Source organism: Haemaphysalis longicornis, unplaced genomic scaffold (genome assembly GCF_048455015.1).
Source record: "Haemaphysalis longicornis isolate Haplotype H1 unplaced genomic scaffold, Haemaphysalis longicornis Haplotype H1 scaffold_1, whole genome shotgun sequence".
NCBI classification, from domain to species: Eukaryota; Metazoa; Arthropoda; class Arachnida; order Ixodida; family Ixodidae; genus Haemaphysalis; species Haemaphysalis longicornis.
Window position 1 is genome coordinate 231629366 of NW_027526203.1, and position 6229 is coordinate 231635594.

Below are 6229 nucleotides of genomic sequence, written 5' to 3' on the forward strand. Positions count from 1 at the left end.
TCGAGTCTGCTCTACCTTTCCCATCGCGACGGCTGGGCCAAATCATGGCTGGGACGAACTAATCCCCGCAGACACGCAGCAAGTAGCGCCTGGAGACGCCGCCGCAGAGTCGCCTTCCCTTTCCCGGTCGTGGCGGCTCGGCTGACGCAGTCGCTTCGCCTCCATTCGCCAGATTCATAATGCGGCCAGTGATAGCTCCAACTGGAGGCATTGGAACTGCACGCGGCTGCAACGGAACCCTCTGGGTATAAAACCAGCCCGGAAGCAGCGGTGGTGAGGCGGCATCTCATCGAAGGCCCTGAGTTGAGAAGTGCTATTGCGCTTGTCTTAGCCACGTAACGCTCTTGCTACCTTTGTATATATTGTATATAAATGCTGCTTCAGCTCGGCTACTTCATCAGCTCGGCTACTTCGTCGCTATGGTCTGCGCCGCGTCGATAGCGGACTGGTCAGGGCAACGTCGCAACAGTAGTGACTGAGCTGGGATGGCCCAGTCCCAACAGTGTATGTGTGTGTGTTTTGGAGGCTTGGAGCGGGTATCGCTCGCAGTCGACGGCCGCAGTGCACCCAGTTGCTGCCGGTGCTTGGCAGCCGTTACAGCACCGCCCAACTGCTCTGGCGTGCTTTGTGACCTCGACAACAAAGTTTGCAGACAGGCTTTTCGGAGGCGTGATAGCTTGCACTGACGTCACTGTATTCCCGTGTTGGTGCGTTGGTTCACAGTGGAAATCTCCAGCTCTTGGTTCGAGAAGCGCTGATGAAGCTGAGAGCTATCGATAAAAAAAATGCGGTGGCGTCGTTACGGGCAAGAAACATGTTTTACGAGATGTTCCAAGACGCGAGCTAAAGGCAAAAGCCAAAGTCTGGCGTTGGCGTTCATCATAAAAAACGGCCCTTTCACGAGGCCTTCCACAGTGCGAGCCGAAACTCGGCACAAGTTGCTGGCGAGGAGTGGTCGCCCCGCCAGTAAACAGCAGCTGAAGGTAGGGGAAGAACAACCACCGAAATTCACCGTCGTCGTCAGCTTCATCATTACACGGTGACATAAACGAGAAGCAGCGCATCGGGTTGCCATTCGAAAGCAAAACGCTCCTCCAGCAGCAAGATGCCAGCGCTGTTCGACAAAATGTGCGAGGCGAAACAAGGCGTCACACGCGTTCGACTGGGCATTATGATGTCCGATTAACAACCCACAACCTGCACGGTGGGGCTATATGCTCACTTGTAAATGGACAGCACGAGGACATAGTCCTACCAAACCTGAGCAAAAAGTTTCAAAACGGGAGCCTAATGAAACCACCATGTGGTTGACACAAACCATGCAGTCAATTCGACGCAAATCACGTAAACTAACTGCGACTGTTTAAATAAGCAGTTCCGCTCACGAAACGACTCCAGAGCATGACATGCATCTATGGAAACTGCTTAAGACCGGAAAAGAGCGACTTCGGTGCGCGTAGTGCATGCATTGCGAGCAGCCCCCACCGCTTCCCCCAAAACAATTTGAATGAAGCAAGCGGAGCGAAGCAGCTACGCGTTCCCAGGCCGCGCATTTGTAAACAAAAATAACGGCTCCAATCAACAGGTGCCGTAGAAACAGAGCAATTGTGGCCGCGCTTCCCACCGGTACCGAACCCCCTCGTTCTTCCCTTTTCACAGCGACGCCTTAGCGAGCGACCGCCGAAAAACGCTAACAGCGCCAAACAAGGACAGGCAAAGGAGGGAGGTGCAGTTTTCGTTGCCTGATTTTACCATCCTTGAGAGTTAAGCAGCACAGCGCCACCGCTAAATGTATGAAACTCGTACACGTGCGTCCAGACTTGAGTTTGTGATAGAACTTGTTTGCACTGCTGTACTTACGAATGCAAGCACTCGAAAATACAGTATTTATGAGTATTGTAATCATGAGTACTGTGTAATCATGAAGTACCATACCCACCAGTACTCATACTCATGAGCACTCATGCTCATGAGTATTGTACTTATGAGCACTCATACACATGAGTAGTGTACTCATAATTCTGTACTCACGAGTAGTGGACTAACCCATGTACCCAATCGTCATCACACTCACTTTTTTTAATCTGTGTGTGTACTCACTCATCATCGTACTCACTCGTGAGTTTGAGTACAAATGAGTACAAATGAGTGTACTCACGAGTGAGTGCGCCCACCTATGCGAGTCCCGACAAATGTCGCTTTGCTGGCGTGCTGCTGAAGCCAAGCTATGGTGGCTAGAAGGGCCACCCTTCTAGCCACCATAGCCAAGCGCAGCGCTACATTGTTGTCAACAATCCGCACACTGAGCACGTCTAACTCACCGTGAAGAAAAGCGACACGGCCCTGCGTTTCCCCCTGCCCATCGGGAGGACGGAACTGTCTTTCAAGATCCCAACCCCTATTGTGAACAAAAGTTGCCAGACAGGACGGCCAAGAGTCGGATGTCGACGGGCGCAGAGCCGAGCCAAGCCCTTAAAAAAAATCCTCAGCAGGGGCCGGAGGGGGCTCTGCCCCCCCCCCGTAAAGCCGTCCGGGGGGGGGGGGGGGCACGAGCCCCACTGCCCCCCCCCCGTAGTTGGCGCTTCTGCAACGAGACGAAAGGTCCAATCGAGCCTGAATGTCCAATGAGACGAAGGATCCACCGAGTCTGAAGGTCCAATCGATTCTAAATGTCCAACGAGATGAAAGGTCCACTGAGACGAAGGGTCCAACAATACTAAAGCCCCACTGTTTTATTAAAGACTAGCGGTAGTACCCGGCGATCAGTCATGGGCACGTTACCGAAAAAAAGTAACAGTGTTGCAGTTACAGTTACCTAACCCAAAAAAGTAACTCTGTTACAGCTACAGTTACGATTTTTGCAACAGTAACTAGTTACAGTTACAGTTACTGCAAAAAAGTAACGTCGTTACTTTTCCGTTACTCTATAAAACTAAGTAATAGCTAAAAAGATTTGGCTTATTTGATAAAAACGCACGAAGGCATGCAGGTATACTAAAAATTACACCTAGTAAAGACTACACGAGGGGAACCTACAGTCATGCACTCTCATGCCCAAACCAACAATCGTTGTGTACGCCTCATTTTTTTTTATTACGGAAGTTTTGCTATCCATCATAAGGAACTTTATTTTTTTGTTGCTACACTCTCACTGCAAGAAATTTATTTGCAAACATCACTGTAGCATAGAATTAGTTGTTTTTCAAAGTTGGAATCAGAGAGGCCGAACTTATACTATACCGAGCTGGAGGATCTTTCACTGTCAACTCAATTTATTTTCGCCTACAATGCCGTCGCTTGACCGCCCCGCGTAGTGAGAGAGAATGGGAAAAAGGGGGCGGAGGTGGCGGATAGACGGAAGGCCCTTGGAGGAAAGGGGAAACGGACGTGGGAGTACTTCGGTTGTAGAGGTGTTTTTGAAAGCGCTTCGTTAACTTTTTATTTCGTACTTGTGGTCGGAGACGGGGACCAATTTGAGCCATTGCCGAAGCGACGTTTGTCCGTGGGCCCTCGGAGTCGTTCTCCCGCTCCAACCCCCAGCCACCCCCATCCCCGGAATGAGACAAGATATTTCCAAAGGGAATAGAAACTGAAATGAACGCTTTACTGTTTTCCCCCTGCTCCTCCTCCCCCCTGTCCTCACAAAGGCGGATTTTGCCGTCTCGACCGGAAAACACTGCTTTCACAATCCCAGCCTTCCACAGCAATCACGTCGCCGATCCCAGGAACACCTCCCTTCGTTTGCTTTGAGGCGTAGGCCGAACGAAGCTCGCCCAAGTATTCCTTGCACCCAACCTTCAGGAGCAGATGTAGCTACTGTTTTCGTTTCGGCCACAGCTCTCGAAACGAAGTCGCGAGGCTTTCCAAGAAGATTTCTTCATGCAGTGGCAGTGTGGTCAGATGTCTGCCGGCCAAGATGCTGGCTGGTGTGAGGGCAGCCGGGGGCCACCATTGTTGGGGTCGTCGTATGTGTGGAGGGGCATGAAATTTATTACTTCCTCGACCTCGTTCGAGCTCTGTTGACAGCTCTATGAAGCCTCTAGACCAGGGGTCCCAAACGCGTGGTCCCAAATACGGCCAGGGGTCTCGCACAATGGTCGCAAGCAACTGCGACTTGTGAGTCGAACACTGTAGAGTGCGCTTAGAGCTGGACGAGCGCGAGGCCGCCGAGAGACTCCCCGCGGCGTTTTATGACCCTGCAAACAACGAGACAGAGACGCCCTGACCGGAGTTTTCCAGGCTTCCGCGAAAGTTCAGAGGTTTCAGTGCGTTGTGCGGCGTTTGTGGGTGTTTGTTTTCCTGTTCGCCTTTGTATACCTGTTCAGCGCACTCCAGATGTGCCGAAAATGGTTCTGGCGCGTCAACATGCGTCCACATGCGCTTAGGCGCGTGTCGCTGGGTATGGGTGAGAGCGATGTCGCGCTGCTGAGGAAAATACTGCAGCTTAGAAAGTTCGAGCCTTAAGTGGACCGCGTGGAACACCACGCACACGTGCACGCCTAAACACTTCTAGTCCAGATCTTTTTCACCCACGAGAAGGGAGTGAGTTGGCATAGATGAAGTAGACGAAGGTTCTGCGGAGGAAAGGCCGAAAAAGTGAAACGCGCAAACTGTACAACGGTCGTTAATGAGTGTTGCTGCTGGATAATTTTTTTATAGAAATAAAGTAACTAACGATATTTATCGTTACAGTTACCCCACAAAAAAGTAACAGTGTTACAGTTACAAGTTCCTCTAACTTAAAAGTAACTAGTTACAGTTACAAGTTACTGAAAAAAGTAACTAGTTACCACTAACGCGTTACTAGTAACTAGTACTGCCCAAGACTGCCGGCGATGCCCGGGTGGGCCATTATACCAATGGCACTAATGGGTATAACACGTGTTCATTATTTGTTAGTTGTTAAAATTGGTGACGTCATCATGACGTGGTACACACTCCGCAGCTCCTGCCTTCTGTCAATACATTGGCTCCAACCGCAGGCGCGTCGTGGTAATGTGAAACGACTGGCACTCGTGTTTTACTGCAACTCTCGCTAAAGAAATTGCACCAAGATGGTGCGCTCGAGCGAGTGAGTCGGTGGGTTAAAAATCGTTTTATTGAGGCGGTGAAGTGGGATTGGTTCCCAATTTCTGAAAGCCATGTGATGAGCGGGGAGCCTTCGCTCTGGAGGAAGAACTGTATGGACATTCAGATCGCTGTTAGTCACCAGGTTCTCCCACAACTCATGGGTGGGAAGAGTAGCTCGAAGAAGGGGGAGGTTGTTTTGCTTGCACTCTTAATATGATATGAGGAAGACTGCCAGGTTGTAAACACAACTTGAATTCGGCAGGAGATTGCATGCGTTGGGACATACGGTGGAGGCTGACTGGGTGAGTGGTATCCTTCCTCGTGGGAAGTGCTATCTCGGCAGATATGAACGATGCTCATCGGTACAGTTTTATGATAACTAACATGGCCTCCTTACGGGAGGCGCGGGGTAGCAGGAAGTCCCAACCTTTTGCGCTTTTTAACGGACCGTCTTCTATTTTACATTTATGATAAATAACGGGGCTCTTACGGGAAGCGCGTGGTTGAAGAAAGTGACAACAGATAGCGAGCGCTACGCGAACGCGGGAAAATTCAAGTGAATTCTACGTCCAGAGGAAATTTGGAACCAGAAAACTGCATCAGCACCTACCAATTGGCTTTCAGCAAAGGGTACAAGTTTCTATCTACCATTGCCTTCCACTACATATTTCGAAATTTTGACAAGGTGTGGACCACCAGCCCTCAGTTCGAATCCCTGACGCCCAACGAGCTTAGGAGCGTGCTGTGCAATGACCAGCTACACTCCCCAAACGAGGTTGAGTGCGCCTTTGGGGCTATTCTCAAGTGGATGGCTGGGAACTTCGAGGACAGGCGATGCCACTTGCCGCGACTCCTGCCGCTGATAAGGTTCGCATTCTGCAGCCGCGCAGACATGGATGAAGTCGAGAGTGACCCTCTGGTGCGCGCGAGCGAGCAGGCCCTCGAAGTGCTCTTTGTTGTCAAGCGGACGCTGAGCCAGGAGCCGGTGGACGACGTGTATTGGATGACCAGACCGGACCTTTTTGAGCGGCGCTGGCTCAAGCCGCGCGTTCCCAAGGACGTGCTCTTCATGTTCGGGGGCTGGACGGGTGGCGCGACTAACCACCTCCTCACGTATAACTGCCGTTCGAGTCGCTGGATTCTGAAGCCTCACTAGAAC